Genomic DNA, 19,133 nt, shown 5'->3' with positions numbered 1-19,133 from the left:
TTTTGGCTAACCTTTCTTTTTTTAAAATGTGCTATCTTAACCATCCAGATGCAGGAGATGGGCTACCTTATCTGGTGTCATTTGGGTGTTCTGAGTCCACAGATGTATCTAGTTTGAAGCTATGGATATAAGTTTTTCTTTAAGAAAACAAATCTCATCTTGAAGTTCTTTAAGCCCGGGGAAAAAAACATTCACAGGGAAAAGAAATTTTTCTTGTACTAAGTTCAACTAAGTTTAATCATTTAAAGGAAAACATGTTTTACTTCTGCCTAAGTAGCGTCTAGTCATGTGACTCATAGTTTAAATATATCCAGAGCTCCCTGTGTTCACCTCCCAGGGCAATTGATTTTTCTGATGGCTCTTAATTCTAACCCTGTTTCCCCAGACTTCTCTGGCTCACTGGGCTTCAGTGAGCATAAGTGCCAAAGCCTGTGTTCTTTCCACTCTGAGAGTGCATTTAAAATCAGCCACATTCTGGGATTGGCTTCCATTTATTCGTGCTTAAAACCCAGATTGATTTTATTAGCACCTTCCCATAACAAGCAAACAGCCTGAATTTTCCCATATGACCAAGGTCACCTAAGATCTTATTTAGAAATAAACAAGAATCTCTTTGTCCCAAAGAGACAAAGGAATATTGGGACATTTAAAATGGGTCTGATCCCTCTTAGGGAAGCATCCTGGCAGCCACAGTCCTCCAGCTAAAGAACTTCTTTTTTTATATATAATTAAATTTATTTATTTTTAATTGAAGGATAATTGCTTTACAACAGCATGTTGGTTTCTGCCAAATATCAACATGAATTAACCATAGGTATACCTATATCCTCTCCTTCTTGAACCTCCCTCCCACCTCCTTCCCCATCCCACCCCTCTAGGTTGTTACAGAGCTCCCATTGGAGTTTCCCAAGTCATACAGCAAATCCCTATTGGCTATCTGTTTTACATATAGTGTATGTTTCCATGTTACTCTCTCCATACATCCCGCCCTCTCCTTCCTCCCCCCAGCCCCCACCCCTACCCCCTGCCATGTCCAGAAGCCTGTTCTCTAAGTCTGTGTCTCCATTGCTGCCCTGCATGTAGGTTCATCAGTCACTATTAAAAGACTTCTTTATGTAGTGACTGGAGTGGTGGCTGGTGAGGGGGTGGAAGATGAGGCTCTGCTTGGGAGCTCCTGGAAAATAAGAACATCCTGCAATGAACAAAGTAAACTTCGGGAGAGAACTGCAGTTCTTGATACTTTCTGCAGGCTGTCCTGACTGATGTTTCTCTTGGCAACGGGACTAGCCTGGCATCTGGACATGAAGGAGGTCCTCCCCTTACTGCAGCCTGGGGACCACCCTCATTGCAGTAGGCTGCCAACACCAGCTCCCTTTTCAAAGCCACACTTAAGTACCCTTCTTCCGGGACTCTCCAGATCTCTTCTCCCTCCTGAGAACCAGTATAATTTCCCACCATTCCTGCCCATCCCAAGCTATTAGATAGGAGAGAGATATTGTGTGGGTGCAGGTCATTATGAATATGCAGAAGGATAATGTTTATATTCAGATGAGAAATGAGACAGTATTTGAAACACAGGCAAGCCAGATTTCAGTTTTGAATGCTTAATCAGTAACTTGAGAGAGCCACAGTGCTATCAATTATTGCTGATACCTTTCCACGGGCAGCATCTCATATAATTGCTATTGTCTTCTTGCAAAGCTCCAAGGTTTTGCATCCTGTTTCATGGCTTCCCCACAGAAAAGGGTAGGAGAAGTAAGGGAGAGTCAACACCATTCATTAAGGACTATTAATGAGTTACAGGACTCTTTTGCAAGATTTACTCAGAAAAAAACATATCTTGCTGGTGAGAGGTTGCTGGGCAGCACCAGCTGGGGAGCCCAGTCTGGCACTTTGTGATGGCCTTGGAGGGGGGGAGGGGAGGGGGAGAGGGGATGTGTGTATAATGATGGCTGCTTTGCATTGTTGTATGGCAGAAACTGACACAACATTGTAAAAAATTTAAAAACATATTTAAAATAAAAAATAGAAAAAAAACATATCTTCAGTCCTCAGAACTGGCATGTTTGCATCATGATTGCTTTGGCTCATTCTATAACACCGTAAGAGTCTGACCCCCTGCAGTAAAACATGGGTGACTTACATCCTTTTGAACAAAAGGTAGGAAACAGGATTCCTGATGCAGATTTGTCCATTAGTTGACCAGGTCTCACTGCTTAAAGAGACATCTCTGGGCTTCTGGTTCAAAAGGACAGAGCAGGCAGAGTTTGCTTCTCTTGTTCCTTGTTACTCTAAAATTAAGATATTGAAGTGTAAAAAAAGGAAGTTCAGAAAAAGAATAAAAAGGAGGGGGAGTTGGGGAAGGAATTGTAAAAGGGAGAGAAATCCACAAATGAGAGATTTCCACACACTTTTGGAAGATGGAAAGCCGATGGTAGAGAGCTGCCAGATGAAACAGGAAGAGAAGTGACAACCTAAGATATGTTGTCAGGGGCTGGCGGGGAAACGGGGGTCAGCCTTCTGACAGACGAGGCTTGGGACTCTTCCTGTGGATGGTGCATCACCCCCAAACCCCTTCATGTGTGAGGAAAAGGGCCCAGGTGGCCGGCGTGGCTCACTCTGCTTCTGTGTGAGGAAGACTCTTTTCCTGCTGAGCTTTTACCTGGAGTGTGGAGCTGTGGGGTGGGGGGGGGGTGGGGGGGAGTTTGCTGGTCACTCTAGAGTGGGCTCCCCCGGGTTCCGGTGCCCACACCTGCCCACTGAACCATGGTGATGGCTCCTGTTGGAGGACTGTCCTTCCCCGGGGCAGTGGACAGGGCAGGCCCCCTGACTACATAGTTCAGTATCTGCTGGCCTCAGTGTGGCCCAGTCCCCTCTTCTGGCAGAGCCGCCACCCAGAGGCCACAGGCTGACTCTCCTTTCCATGAACTCATAGTTTTGAGTTGCAGATTTGGAGGCCACTCAAAGCACACTCAGATTCCAGGCTTTGGTAGGGTTATTTATCACCCTGACTCATTGGAAAAGACCCTGATGCTGGGAAAGATTGAAGGCGGGAGGAAAAGGGGACAACAGAGGATAAGATGGTTGGATGGCATCACCAACTCGATGGACATGAGTCTGAGCAAACTCCTGGTGTTGGTGAGGGAGAGGGAGGCCTGGCGTGCTGCAGTCCATGGGGTTGCAAAGAGTCGGACACGACTGAGTGACTGAACTGAACTGATCACCCTGAGGAAATTGTGTAGCAGAAAGGGAGGTGGGGAGGGGGCAAGGAAGCCTATGCAAATGTGGCCATTAACATGTTCTGCTTATCACAGAAGTCAACCTTTGCAGTACCACTGGCTAAAAGGAGGGTGTAACACGGGACTTGCCTGGTAGTCCAGTGGTTAAGAATTGCCTTGCAATGCAGTGGATGTGGGTTCCATCCCTGCTCAGGGACCTAAGATCCCACATGTGCAGGGCAACCATCCCGTGCTACAACTACTGAGCCCATGTGCCCAACGCAAGATCCCACGTGACACAATGAAGACCCAGTGTGTTGTCACTAGACCTGATGCAGCCAGTAAATCAACACACTTTTTAAAGGAGTAACATACTTGAAATGTCCCACTTTAAGCTTAAACGTTGTCACCAAGAATGGCAATTCCGCAATGTGGAAGTTGTCCTATTTGGATGGTCCATTCTGCACAGAAACAGCCTATGGTCCCAGAGAGGTGGAAAAACATACAGTTCCCCACTTCCCACTGGAGACCTGAGAATGAACTAGTGAGTTAACGAGCTGAAGGGACAGAGGTCTCTGCTTAAAGCTCAGGTTAAACATTAAATCTCTTGACTTTTTTGTTCACAGCTCTTTAACTTGTCAAGTGGAGCTGAAGTCCTAGCCTGCTCATAACTGTTCCTGATGAACGCTGGTGAGCTGTTTGCACAAGTCCTCCTGCTGGGAATGCTCTCAGGAACACAACTTCCTTCTCTAGGCCATTGACTGCCTCTTCCTAAGAGGCTGCCCCAGTGCCCTTCCAGGCTGTAACTCACTGAAGGAGCCTCTCAACAGCCTTCTGAGGTCCTCTGTTTTATGGATGCAAAGCTGAGGCTTAGAAGAGCGGGATACCTAAGTTCTCAAAGCTAGTAAATAGCAGAGCTGGGACTTGAACCCAGGTCTGTCTAGTCCACAAGGTCTTTTCATCATGCTGCTGCTGCTAAGTCACTTCAGTCGTGTCTGACTCTGTGTGACCCCATAGATGGCAGCCCACCAGGCTCCACCGTCCCTGGGATTCTTTCATCATGCTAACTATGCCCAAATAAATGAGAAACCTAGCCGAATAGACAAGTTGACCTCTGAGTAGAAGGAACTACTACTCTGGTACCCAGGGCTACCGTGCAGGGAGGGTGACCAACCATTCCTGCTTGCCTGGGTCTGGGGGTATTTCCGGGTCATGGAATTTTCAAGCAGATGAGTAGATCACCCTCCATGTAGGGTTGCACAGGTTGCTCATGGAACAAAAATACCAGACCAAGCAGCAAGTCAAGGCTGCAATCCAGCCACGTTCCATTTGCCAGGCTGTCCCCTGGGAAGCAGAGTTGCATCCCCCAAGATAAGGGCAACATGGGCTCTACCAAGGCTCCACCAGTTCTTCTGACACTGTTGACCCAGTAGTGATGAAGGTAATGACTTCATTTTAAACTAAGCTTTTACCCTATCTTGCCAAAGAATTTCTCCCAATCCCTGTACACACACGCACACAACATCAAAACACAAAGTCCCAGTCATGTTCTTACAAACTAGTCCAGTCACAGATGGGAAAGGAAGCTGGAGAAATATAGTAGATCTAGAATGCAGTGTCTGGTGGTCTCCAGTACTGCTCTGCAAATGCTTCCTCCTGGATGTAGGAGTGGGATGACTTCCCCTCATGGGACCGGATGGTCCTGGGACAATCTTGTGTGAAAAAAAGTGAGTGTGTCATTTATGGACTGGAGCAGTCAATTCTGCTGAAATAGCCCCTCAAATTCTCTTTTTCCACCGTGGAGATGGACCATGTTCAAGCTGGTGGCAGCTCTGTCAGTGAGCGTTCTGGAGCATCCCGCTCATGACGGATGAGCTAAAGAACTCATCTTGAGTTCTAAGAACTAAATCTTGGCTGTTCCAAGCCAGTTCCACTGGGGCTGTTTCTTCCTGTGACATAATCCAGGCTACTGACAATGATACTCTAAAGTAAAGACATTGATGCTGGGGCTTCCATGGTGGTCCAGTGGCTAAGACTCTGAGCTGCCAGTGCTGAGGGCAGGGGGTTTGTTCCCTGATAAGGGACCTAGATCTCACATACCCCAACTCAAAGGTCCTGCATGCTGCAACAAAGATTGAAGATCCCATGTGCCACAACTAAGACTCAGTGCAGCCAAAAAATAAATATATAATTTTAAAATTAAAGAAAAAATTCCCCCAAATATAAAAGATATTGACACTCAATTCTGTGAATGAGGCAGGCTCCTAGAAAGTAAAAAAGTCAGGTTTGTAGTTGTCACAGACCACTATTTCCTTGGAGACTTAAAACATGAGTATGTTTAATAGTCATTAGTCATATATATATATATATATATATATATATATATATATATATTTAGTAAAAGTTACTTTAATGGTAGTTGTGATGGTTAATCTTATGTGCCAACTTGACAGATCTAAGGGATGCCCAGATAGCTGGCAAAACATTATTTCTGGTTGTGCCTGGGAGGGTGTTTCAAGAAGAGTCGGTGGACTCAATGTAGTCGAGGCCTTCACCAATGCAGTTGAGGGCCCGCAGGGAACAGAAAGTGGGGGAAGGGAAGATTCTCGCTCTCTGCCTGAGCTGGGGCATTGTCTTCTCCTGCTCGTGGACACCAGCCGCCCTCATCCTCAGGCCTTCAGAGCCAGACTCACTGACATCACTGACTTTTCTGGGTCTCCAGCTTGCAGATGGCAGGTTGTGGGGCTTCTCATCCTCTATAACCCTGTGAGCCAATTCCAGTACTGTGTCCTCTTATATACATCTCTTTATGTATTCTTTTGAGCTTCCCAGGTGGCTCAGTGGTAAAGAACCTGCCTGGCAATGCAGGAGACGCAGGAGACATGGGTTCAATCTCTGGGTAGGGAAGATCCCCTGGAAGAGAAAATGGCAACCCACTCCAGCATTCTTGCCTGAAAAATCCCATGGACAGAGAAGCCTGGGGGACTACAGTCCATGGGGCCTCAGAGAGTGGGACGTGACTGAGCACAAGTATCCTGATGGTTCTGTTACTCTGAGAGGCCTGACTAATACAGTAAGTCACATAAAATCCCTGAGTAATAAAAGAGGCAGATTTCCTTTCCTACATTTTCCCCCTCACTTTTTAACATAGCTTTTTATTTTATTAACTAGTGTTTTAAACTACAAAGCATGCATGCTTATGGCAGAGGGAAAAAAGTACAATGAGTGCAGAAAGATAAACGTATAGATAAAGCATGCTCTATACCACAGGCCATCCAGGTCTCCCAAGGTAACCACTGTTAATGGTTTATTGTGTTGGCAACCCACTCCAGTATTCTTGCCTGGAGAATTTTACGGACAGAGGAGCCTGGCAGGCTACATACAGTCCACGGGGTCACAAACAGTTGGACACGATTGAAGTGACTTAGCACGCATGCACATGTATCGTTTTAGTGATTCCTTTCCTGCATTCCTCCCTGGAGGAGGGCATGGCAATCCACTCCAGTATTCTTGCCTAGAAAATTCCATGGACAGAGGAGCCTGGCGGGTTACAGTCGATGGGGTCACAAAGAGTCGGACACGACTGAGCGACTAACACTTCCTACATTTGTCAAAAGGTTAACACCTCTGGTGTATGAAGGTTTGCTTCAAAGACCATTTGTCAAAAAAAAAAAAAAAAGGAGTTCCCTGGTGGGCCAGTGGTTAGGACTCTGTTTTCACTGCGGAGGGCACAGGTTCAAGACTTGTAGATCATTTGTCTTATGAAGCCTGAAATATGTCCATCTGGCCCTTTACATAAACTGTGTGGAGCCCTGGTTTAGTTGAAAGCGCTCTGAGTTTCGTCCCAGATGATAGGGTTTATTCATGAAAGAAAAGGAAGTTAATATTAACCACCTACAGTTTTTAGTAACTTATTTCTGCCTTCATACCTAACTCAGCGTGCTCACTTGGGGCCCCAGGTGAGATTGTCGAGTTATGAAACCCAAGGGAAAAGGTTCTTGTAGACAAATAAGCCCTCTTAATATTTAAATTCCTTCTTGTATGTGAACCAGAAACGAGATCTGATTATACTTTTTATAATAATGAGATCTTTTTATACTTCTAGATTTTATTTTTTCTCTACAGATAAAATGTTATCAGCATTTCCTTCCTGTTCTTTCTCTTATTTAGATACAAATAAAAAGTCTTTCTGAGTTTTTGCAAGTATCAACCCTAGGAATATATTAAGAGTTATATTTAATCTACTCAGGAACACTTATCCAACTATGTTTTGATTATTTAAACTGAAAGCAAACTTACACCAAAATGAAATCACCAGAAAAGAAACTCAATCTGTTTCTAGTATATATCTCACAGAAATGCAGTTTGACTCAACTCTATAAGCACTTGTAAAGCTTTTACCATGTGAGAAACTTGGGGAATATATAAATAAATGATTCATAGTCCCTGGCTTCAGGAACTCAGAGACCAGTGAGGGAGACAGCCGTGTTCAAAAATTAAAACAGAGAAATGTGACATAACAGGTATAAATACTGAGGAAAGACAAGGTAAACGAGTTAATAAGTCTAGGAGAGGTCAATAAAGCATCATGGAGAAAACACTAGAGCTGGGTGTTAAAAGGAGGAGAGTTTCCAAAATGCAGATGAGAAAGGATCAAGATGTGGAAGGACATATGGATGCTCCCTATACTGGAGGGTGAGGAGGGAAATGAGAGTTGGTGCTTCTGGCCCAATGCCCTCCTGGTCCTTAGCTTACTGCTATAGTGGGGAAGGCAGCACCCTAATTTTTTAAAAAGAATCCTGCGTTTGGTACAAAATGAAATCCTAAATTAAATGATGGCTTCTCCAGCCCCAGACCATCACCCCCTCCCGGGACAGACAGATGTCATTCTGCCACTTGGAGCACGTGGTCCTCCACGCGTGGCAGCCACGGCGAGAAGGAGCACACAGCAAAGGCTGGGGTGTGGGGTCGGCCCTGAGGGACCCTCGGGTAGGGCATGCTCAGAACAGAGTCCTGAAGAAGGAAAAGTGGCTCCTGCGGGGTCCCCAGGCAAAGATTTCAGAGCTATTGTTACTGAGAGCTAAGATGCCCTGGCACTTCTGATGGTTTGACCCTTGGGAGCATCACGGGGTAGAGTCTGTGGTCCTCCATTTGATGGATGGGGCACTGAGGCTCAGAAAGCCCAAGACACTTGGCCACAGTCACACAGTCAATCTGTGCTGCAGCCTCCGGTGGTCTTGCTACAAATCCCTACCGGCCCCCAACACCTGTCCTAACACTGAGCCCAGGTACCTGGGCCCTGGCTGTCCCTCCGTTACCAACGAGCCACCCTAACTAGCAGAGCAGCAGACGGTGACATAAATGGCTTTGGTGACAGTTTTAAAGCATGTGCTCCTTTAGGCTCCATGAGGAGCCTCTTTCCTAGACCAGGGAGTATCAGCATCTTCCAGACCCTGGGGAGATCCCAGTCCATCTTTCAGCTTCGACCTGGCGGCACCATACCCTCTCCAGCACTGCCCCACCCCCAGGAAAGCTTCATCTGACTGTGCCTGGAGCAGCCACGACCACCACTGTGACATCATGCCTCTCTAGGTCCAAGCAAGAGCTGAACACCAGCTGCTGTGAAAGCAAACTTTGGTTGCCATGGTAACTGGGCCATCAGCCTCTTCCTGATTTTAACAGTGCCAGCAACACCACTGTGTCTCAGCTCCAAAAGGCGCCCGCAGCAGCTCACTGTCTGGCTGGGCACAGTTGGGGCGGAACTCCTGTGGTCGGGGTGAGATGAGGTGAGGGGAGTGAGGAGGGTGGGGGCCAAGGGGGAGGTGCAGAAGGGCCTCTCCTTACTGGCTGCCATGTTCTTCAGCCCCAGGGAAAATTTCAGAGTCAGTGCTTTGATCCTGACCGAGGGGCCCTCCCTTTCCTTAACCATCTGTGTTTTGTTGGGGAAACACAAGGGGTGGGGGGATGTTTCTCTGCCTCTTAGACCCAGCTCTGTGGATCGGAAGTGGCCGTGGTGACCAGGGGGTTTGGTGGTCCTCGGCTGTGAGGTGGGGATCAGGGTGGTGGCCCGGGGAAGGGAGACACCAAGCTTGGGTTGCTCCTCTCTTGGTGGGGGGTGGGCTCCCTGGGTGGTTGACCAGAGCTCCACCCTGGCCCCAGACTCCTGCCCAGACCTGGGGCCCAAGGAGAAAGGACAGAGGTGCCAGGCAACTGCCAAGGAGACAGAGAAACCATCTCGAGTTGAAGGAGAAATCCTAAATTAAAGGAGACGTGACAGAAAACTCAGGGAGGGACCCTGTATCATCAAAGTGGCAGTACAGTAGGGCACAGGGAACTCTGCTCAGTGTTATGTGGCAGCCTGGGGGGAAGGGGAGTGTGAGGGAGAAGGGATACATGTGTTAGGCTGGTAGAATGGGAAGAAGGAGTACAGAATAGCGGTGGCTAAAAGAGAGGGAAAAGCCCCCCAAAAATAGAAAAAGGAAGGTCCGAGGACCCGAGTGAGAACCTCAGGTGAAACACACAGCCCTCCTGGCTAGCCCAGTTTACATAGGGCAGGCTCAGGGGAAGGAGAAAAAAACATATAAAAAGAGGAGCCAAAATTGAACTGCTCTCTTCTTTTGGGTCGGCCTGCCCTCACGCCTCAAGGACGTATTTTCCTTTGCTTGCCAAATAAAACTGAGCTGTAACGAGCCGTAACACTGGTCTGCCGCTTCAAACTTCTGCTGTGGCGAGACAGAACCAAGGAAATTACACACTCCCCTGACACATGTACATGTATGGCTGAGTCCTTTTGCTGTCCACCTGAAACGATTACAATATTGTTAATCGGCTATCCTCCTATGTAAAGTAAAAAGTTGAAAAAAAAAAAAAGGCAGTAGGGGGAAAACTCTGGAAATCTGTGTAAAGTCTGCAGTGTAGTTAGTGGTGTTGCACCAAAGTTGATGTCTTATTTTTAAACTTTTCTGTGGTTATGCCACATGTTAACAGTAGGGGGAGCTGGCTGCAGTATAGAAACTGTACAGTTCATCTCTTCCATAAGCCTGAAATTATTTCAAAATAAAAAGTTTCTAAAATTGTGTGTTTTTCTTCATGGAAATAAAAGGAGGTTCTGGCTTCAGTATCTTGGCACACCGTAAAATAATTTTGTCATACTGCCTATGTGTTTGCCCCTCTAATTCTGGCACAGTCATGCCATCCAGACCACTGGGCAAAGGTCTAGAGAGACCATGGACAGCAGAGACGAGAACTGGCCTCTTCTTTAAAAAAAAAGATACAACTTTTGACTTTGTATTGGGGTGTAGCCAGTTAACAATGTTGTGATAGCTTCAGGTGGACAGTAAAGGGATTCAGCCAAACATATACACGTATCCATTTTCCCCCAAACTTCCCTCCTCATCTGGGCTGCCACATAACATTGAGCAGGGTTCCCTGTGCTATACAGTAGGTCCTTCTTGGTTGTCCAGTTAAAATATAGCAGTGTGTACATGTCCATCCCAAACTCTCTATCCCTTCCCCCTAGCAACCGTAAGTTCGGAGAACTGGCCTCCTCTTAATGCTACAGCATCATTCTAAAGTCCCTATTATTCCAGTTACTCAGTTACATGGGGGTCCTTCTTGACTCCTCTTCTCTTACAACCCCCCTTTAAGCCACCAGCAATTCCCTTAGTTCTGCCTTCTGACTCCATATCTAGAATCTGGCCCCTTCTCACCACCTCCATTGCCGTCTCTCACCTCTCTCCAGCCTCCCTGGACTCCTTGCTCATCCTCAGCCATGCCAAACACACACACCTCAGGGCCTTATGCACTGATTGGGTCTGCCTCACCTTTCCAGAAAGCTGTACAGCTCATATCTGTCCGTATCTCACCCCCCGCAATGTCCCCTCGCATTTCATTATCACAAGGAAGCTTATTCTAAATTAAATCTCCCCTCCTACACTTCAGACCCTCTTTATTTGGCTCTATTTTCTTTCCATAGCCCATTCTCCTTCTAACATACAATTTGATATACTTATTAATTATGTTGATACTTTGCTTCTGCTTTTCTCCTGCTAGAATACAAGCTCCCATGGCCAGGATTTTTTCTGTGTTGTCCCTGATGGTGACCCCAGCATCTAGAATAGTGGTTGGCCCTTGGTAACTATTTGCTGAGTCAGTGACTAGTGGGAGAGAAGTCACTCTTTCTCTCCAGGGACAAGCAGGGGCAAACTGTTCACAGAACTGTTCTGTTGTAGGTGTTTGTTTCTCCAGAACAGAAATATGTCACATGCATGTGGTTCTGCCAAGCCCAACCCAGAAATGGGGTCTGTTCTCAAGTGTCAGCTTTATGGAGCAGTGGCACCTTGGAAGTGGAGACACTTGGGTGTGACTCTGACACCATCTCTGTAGCTTAATCTCATGGTGCCTCAGTCTCTTCATGCATCAAATGGGGATTAATAGTACTTGCCTCATCAAGCTGCTGTGAGAAGTGAATAAAATTAAATGTGGTCATGCATGTCAAGCCATCAGCACAAAACAGTGTCTAGCCCATAACAAGCACTCAAAGAATGTGAGCTCAGATGCATTTGTAAAAGGTGACTGTTTAAAACAGCGTCTAGCCCATAACAAGCACTCAAAGAATGTGAGCTCAGATGCATTTGTAAAAGGTGACTGTTTAAAATCCAAAATACATTTTGCAAGAGAATGAATAGAAAAAGCTAATTATTCCTTAGAGCTCATGAGAAGAGTTTGGTAATTGAACTGAGGATGTATAATCAGCCTAAGGCTGGTCCCAGTTCTGTGAACATTCACTGGGGACACGCTGGCCAGTGCAGCCATGACAGGCAGTTCTTACTTCTTAACCACTGCACAACTTGGTTTTGCCTGCTGGCTCCAGACTCATTTTATCAATAGGATCAGAAAGCAAAGTAGGGCAGAACTCAAAGAACCTTCAGCAATGCATGCATGCGTGCGAAGTCACTTCAGTCATGTTCGACTCTTTGTGAACCTCGTGGACTCTAGCCCTCCAGGCTCCTCTGTCCACAGGGCTCTCCAGGCAAGAATACCGGAGTGGGTTGCCATGCCCTCCTCCGGGGGATCTTCCCTACCCAGGGATCAAACCAGCGTTCCCTATGCCTCCTGCACTGGCAAGCAGGTTCTCTACCCCTAGCACCACCAAGGAAGCTTACCCTTAGCAACGACAGTCTAAAGGCCACCCTTCAGCATGATCAAGCTGAGGCCTGGAGAGGGTGCAAATGCCATGCCCAGGGTCACACAGCTGGCATGCACCTCACACTGCTTCCCTCCTCCAAGCTCCACGTCCTGCTGTAAGGACTGAATGAAGCCCGTGGATGAAGCATCTTAACAAGGTGCCTGTTACACTGAGCACACAGCTTCCCAGCGTCACCAGCTGGTGAGGGAGAGGAATTCAATACAGGTCTGTCTGCTTCCAGAATCATCTCTTTGACGCTCTTGATGTCAACCACATTAATAACTGATGAAGAATTGATGCTTTTGAACTGTGATGTTGGAGAAGACTCTTGAGAGTCCCTTGGACAGCAAGGAGATCCAACCAGTCCATTCTGAAGGAGATCAGCCCTGGGATTTCTTTGGAAGGAATGATGCTAAAGCTTAAACTCCAGTACTTTGGCCACCTGATGAGAAGAGCTGACTCATTGGAAAAGACTCTGATGCTGGGAGGGACTGGGGGCAGGAGGAGAAGGGGACAACAGAGGATGAGATGGCTAGATGGTATCACTGACTCGATAGACGTGAGTCTGAGTGAACTCCTGGAGTTGGTGATGGACAGGGAGGCCTGGCGTGCTGCGATTCATGGGGTCGCAAAGAGTCAGACACAACTGAGCTACTGAACTGAACTGATAGTGAAAGTGAAAGTCACTCAGTCGTGTCCGACTCTTTTCGACCCCACGGACTACACAGTTCATGGAATTCTCCAGGCCAGAATACTAGAGTCGGTAGCCTTTCCCTTCTCCAGGGAATCTTCCCAACCCAGGGATCGAACCCAGGTCTCCTGCATTGTAGACAGATTCTTTACCAGCTGAGCCACCAGGGAAGCCCAACAATACTGGAGGGTAGCCTATCCCTTCTCCAGAGGATCTTCCCGACCTGGGAATCGAACTGGGGTCTTCTGCATTGCAGAGGGATTCTTTACCAATTGAGCTATCAGGGAAGCCCTTAACTGACTCTGCATGGATTAAAATGTCTCCTTTGTAACATGTCCTGGTGTCCTCTATACAATGAACGACTATGCCACTTCTCTCGGCCTCGGCACGTGGGGCCTGGGCTTCCTTCTTCCATGTCTTATTCTGTCATGTGTCGCCTCACAGTCGCTCTCACAGCTTCTGGAGAGCAGCAAGGCTGCCTTCTGTTTGGTTCCCAGCCTTGAGCGGAAAAAACTTGTTTGCGTCCCAAAGGCCAAGCACGCCCCCTGCTGACCACTAGTGGGATACTTTCTCCAGGACAAGAATCCCAGTTGGAGCTGCGTAAGGCAAATAGATGGGGAGAAAATGCAAACAGTGGCGGATTTTATTTTGGGGGGCTCCAAAATCACTGCGGACGGTGACTGCAGCCATGAAATTAAAAGACGCTTGCTCCTTGGAAGAAAATTTATGACAAACCTAGACAGCATAATGAAAAGCAGAGACATTACTTTGCCAACAAAGGTCTGTCTAGTCAAAGCTATGGTTTTTCCAATAGTCATGTATGGATGTGAGAGTTGGAATATAAAGAAAGCTGAGCACAGAAGAATTGATGCTTTTGAACTGTGGTTCTGGAGAAGACTCTTGAGAGTTCCTTGGACAGCAAGGAGATGCAACCAGTCAATCCTACAGGAAATCAACCCTGAATAGTCATTGGAAGGACTGATGCTGAAGTTCCAATACTTTGGCCACCTGATGTGAACAGCCAACTCATCGGAAAAGACGCTGATGCTGGGAAAGATTGAAGGTGGGAGGAGAAGGGGGCAACAGAGCATGAGGTGGTTGGATGGCATCATCGACTCAACGGACATGAGTTTAAGTAAACTCCGAGAGATGGTGATGGACAGGGAAGCCTGGCATGCTGCAGTCCATGGGGTCACAAAGAGTCAGACATGACTTAGGGACTGAAGAACAACAGTAAGGGGGCTCCCAGAACCTCCACATGGGAGAGGTGGAGGGGCTGTCACCTGCCCCTAAACTGAGGGAGTGGGAGTGGCTATGGACCTTGACTGATGCCCTTTGGAAAAGCACTGTTTGGAATGAGTTGTATGTTAAATCTCATGAGTCTTGAGGGCCTTGTAAGGACTTGCACTTCTGCTCTTCGTGGGATGAGACAGGTGAAGACAAAGGGCATCAGGATCAGCACAGAATGTGGGACCCTGACATCCTGGCCCCCGTCCGCACTATCTCCATGACCTTATCCTCATCCTTCTACTTCGTGGGACATTTTCTGGCCCCTTTGGGTTATGTCTACCCACCCTAAGTATGATTCTGCAGGTTTCTGAAAATGTGCATCGGTCAGGCCCAGTCACCACCTGTCTAATCTTCCCCCTGCTGCCTGGGGCTGAGCCTAGATAAGTCTCCCATCAGGCGCAAGCAGAGAGAGGAGAGCGACGCCTCCCCGGTCTCCTCGGGCAACGTGGCAGTGGGCCTTTTGGGTGAGGGGTACGGGGCAGGGGCCTTGGAAACTCCTGGAGCAAATTCAAAAGCATAGTAAGAGCTACCATTTTCTGAGGATCGCAGCACGCCAGCCACTGTGTCAGACCTGCCGTGGATCCTCACTTAAGCCTCACAACATCCTACTGCAGTGCGGATACCCATTTCACAGATGAGGGAGGTAAAGCGCGATGGAAAAGCAGCTTGTCCAGTTACACAGCCAGGAGGTGGCAGGGAGGATCTGCCTTCGGGTGTCTGGCTCCAAAGGCCCCTGCCGTTTCCATGTCCACCTCACATGAATCTGGTCTCTTGTCAACATTTTTCACTGAATGGTGTCATGTGATATGCAACAGATAATAGTATCAATTTTGTTCCAGACTCTACATGGTCCACTTATTAAAATACTCCTATAAAAGTTAATGCTGGAAATGTACATAAAAACCACAACTTTTTTTTTTAAATATTTGTCTATTTGTCTGTGATAGGTCTTAGCTGTGACATTCAGGAGGCGGCATGTGGGATCCTATTCTCCAACCAGGGATCTAACTCAAGCCCCCTATATTGGGAGCTCAGAGTCCCAGCCACTGGACCACCAGGGAAGTCCCTCTTTTTAAAAAAAACATGAAATAATGTGTTGGTAAGGAGATACAGAAATTGGAACCCTTATGCACTCTTGGTGGGAATATAAAATGATGCAGCCACTGTGGAAAACAATATGGCAGTTGTTCAAAAAATTAGATTATTCTCTGTACTTGAGAACACTTTTTTTTTTGGCTGTGTGACACATGGGTTCTCAGTTCCCCTACCAGGGATAGAACGTGTGCCCCTTGCATCAGAAGCTGGGAGTCTTAACCACTGGACTGCCAGGGAAGTCCCCTGAAAGACATTTTTTTTTAAAGAGGAAGAAAAACATGCCACGTCTTCTGATCGCAATGCCAAAGAATGTTCAAACTATTGCAGTAAAAACTGAGAGTGGAAACTAAAAGATATCCCAAACTGAAATCAAACCAACATGGATAATTAACAGTTTTGACCTTCTAAGCAACTCAGATCAACGTGTTCAAATAGGCATGTAGCATTGATGAGACAATGCTACAGGCCTATTAGAACACCTGAAATAAAAAAACACTGGTGATACCACATGCTCGTGAGGAAGGGGAGTGATCGGGGTTCTCCTTTGTTGCTGGTAAGGATGCAAATGAGGGCACAACCACCGTGCAAGACAGTCTGTCAGTTTCTTGTAAAGGTTAGCATCCCCTCAGCGTGTGATGCAGCTGTGACACCTCCGTGTAGTCATCCTAGAGAAATAAAAACGTGTGTTCACACCAAAACCTGTGTGCACACATTCCTAACAGCTTCATCTGTTCTCAGCAAAGCCTGGAGAAAACCCCGAGGTCCTGTACCAGGTGGCGCATCTGCACCATGGACACCTCTCAGCCACAAAAAGGAACAAACTTCTGATCCACTCGGCAAACTGGGTCATCTCAAGGGCACTATGCTGAGTGGAAAAACCCTGTCTCAAAGGGTACTCACTGGGATTCCACTTATATGATGTTTTCTAAGTGACAGAGTTGTGAGGAAGGAGGCCAGACCAGTGGTTGCCAGGAGTCGGGGGTTGGGGAGGGTGTAACTGTTAAGGACTAGGTCTTCCCTGGTGGTGCAGTGGATAAGAATCCCAAACTGAAATCAAACCAACATGGATAATTAACATTTTTGACCTGCTAAGTAACTCAGATCAGTGTGTTCAAATAGGCATGTAGCATTGATGAGACAATGCTACAGGCTTATTAGAACAGCTGAAATAATAAAACACTGGTGAGACCACGTGCCAATGCAGGGCACACGGCTCTGATCCCTGGTCCGGGAAGACTCCACGTGCTGTGGAGCAACTGAGCCCCTGTGCCACTCCGACTGGGTTCACGCGTTGCGAGTGCTGAAGCCCGCGTGCCCAGAGCCCATGTTCTGCAACAAGAGAAATCACTGCCATGAAAGCCCACACGCCGAAACCAAGAGTAGTCCCCGCTCGCTGCAACTAGAAAAAGCCCGCGGGCAATGAAGACTGAGTGCAACCAAAAATAAATAAATAAATTATATATGGTTTTAAAAAGACAACTATTAAGGAGTAGCCCAGGGAGTTTCCTTCTGGTGACAGAACAGTTCTGCATCCTGGTTTGGTGATGCTTACTCAAATCTACACATGCGATAATATTTCCAAGAATCATGTACATACACACACAGACGAATGCATGTAGTAACTGGTAAAATGTGCACGTAGTAACTGGTGAAATTATCAAATAAAGTTGATAATTTACTTAACAGGATTGCACCAGTGCCAGCTTCCTGGTTTTAACAACGCACGATGGTTGTGTAAGGTGTGACGGGAACTTGGGTGAAATATACAAGAACCCTGTTCTAATTTTGCAGTTTCTTGTGTGTCTCGAAATCTTTCAAAATAAAAACTTATCATTTAGTAAAAAAAGATGTAAATGAAAAATGATGAAATAAAACTGCAACATATATTACAGAAAAAAGAGGTGCCATTCAAAATGTATAGAGCTCCTATAAATCACCATGAAAATAAATAGCTCAATCAATATGTGGACAAATATCAGGAAGTTCAGAGAAGAAATATAAATGTTCATATGTTTACATTCAACCTCACTAATAATCAAATACATTCAGATTAAGACAAGGAAATCTGAGTTTCCATCCGTAAAGACTGATGGATACAGAGGAAGAGCCGTTCCCAGGCACTGCCAGTGAGAGTAAGGATTGGCCAACAGTCTAACCTGCAACTTGGTGGCACCTATCCAAATTTTAAATGTTTACCTCACTGGATCCAGTAATTCTGCTTCTAGGAAACACAAAGATATATGTTGCAGCATCATTTATAATAGTAAAAAACTGGAGATGGCTTACATACTTGTTACAGGGGGCTGGTTAGACAAACTGCAATAATGGAAACTACTACTCACTGGTTGCTTTCAATGTTCCAGGAACTTTCCTGAGTATTTTACATGTAGTAACTCAGTTTAATCCTCACAACCATCCTATGAGGTAGGTTCTAAACACTGTTATTATACCTGTTTTACCACTGGGGAGACGGGCCAGTGAGGAGCTGATGACGGAAGCATGACGTCTACTCAAGAAAGACAAAGAAGTTCTTAACTCTCCCCACTTTTCCTTTGATTATAAAACTGTAGCGCAGTAAGTTCTTGGGGGTGTGGCATCCCTTTGCCCACCCGACTGTAAACCTTACAAGCATCTTATTCTGATAAGCCACTTCTTATCTATCACTTTGCCTTCCACTGAATTCTTTTCTGCTCTGAGACACAAAGAACTGGGATACAGGAGCTCTTTGGAGACCCTGAAATGATATCAAATGGTTTCAAAAATCATTCTGCTCCTGGAGTAGGAAATGGCCACCCACTCCAGTCTTCTGCCTGGAAAATCCCTTGGACAGAGGAGCCTGGGGTAGGGGGCTACAGTCCATGGGGGTTGCAAAGAGTTGGACATGACTAAGCACGCACAACTTGGAGATGCTGAGATAGGCAGGATGAGTCTTCCTAACTCCTTGAGATAGAAACCTGAGATCTAGGGAAATTCTGTAACTTTCCCAGGATCACACAGCTGTGATGTGTCCCCACCAAGCCTGACTCTACAGCCTATGCTGTTTTTTTATATCAGCATTTCCTAAATTATGTTTTGTTCCATGAAATACATGTTTTCGTAAGCAAAAAAAAAAAAAAAAAAAACAAAATTCATTGTGCTCTACACATACACAGTGCTGTATGTCAACTATATCTCAATGAAACTGGAAGAAAAAAAGCATACATAGGAACTGCACAGCCTGGGGCGCCGCCCTTAGCCCCCACACCCCAGCCAGGGGACGTGTGTCTTGCAAAGCTCTTCCTCTGGCTGGGGCTCCTTTGTCCCTTGAGGTGAAGGTGAAGCTTCCAGGAGGATGCAGAAGGTGCTGACTTATGTAGGGGGACCACCCTCTCCAGAGCTCTCCAAGGCCGGCTCTACCTGGGGAGGTGATACCCTTCCCAGGCGAACAAAGTAAACTAACTTCAAAAGAAAAACAACAAACTGGATTTTCGTGCACGTACCTGCTCAGTCATGTCCAGCTCTTTGCGACCCGATAGACAGTAGCCTGCCAGGCTCTTCTGTCCATGAGATTTCTCAGGCAAGAATACTGGAGCCGGTTGTCATTTCCTTCTCCAGGGGATCTTGCCAGCCCAGGGATCAAACCAGATCTCCTGCATCTACTGCCACTGGCAGG

General features: G+C 46.6%; 1 long non-coding RNA gene across 1 annotated transcript; it reads right to left on the bottom strand.

Annotated features, from left to right (window-relative positions):
• Positions 1-1,011: 1,011 nt before the first annotated feature.
• LOC113901573 lies at positions 1,012-19,002 on the bottom strand. Its single transcript, XR_003513479.1, has 3 exons — positions 18,961-19,002; positions 2,144-2,291; positions 1,012-1,174 (listed from the first exon to the last, which is right to left on the bottom strand). It is a non-coding gene; the product is annotated as an uncharacterized LOC113901573 (long non-coding RNA).
• Positions 19,003-19,133: the final 131 nt, after the last annotated feature.

This window comes from Bos indicus x Bos taurus, chromosome 11, assembly GCF_003369695.1.
Source record: "Bos indicus x Bos taurus breed Angus x Brahman F1 hybrid chromosome 11, Bos_hybrid_MaternalHap_v2.0, whole genome shotgun sequence".
Classification (NCBI taxonomy): domain Eukaryota; kingdom Metazoa; phylum Chordata; class Mammalia; order Artiodactyla; family Bovidae; genus Bos; species Bos indicus x Bos taurus.
This window is presented reverse-complemented; position numbering and strand designations above follow the sequence as displayed.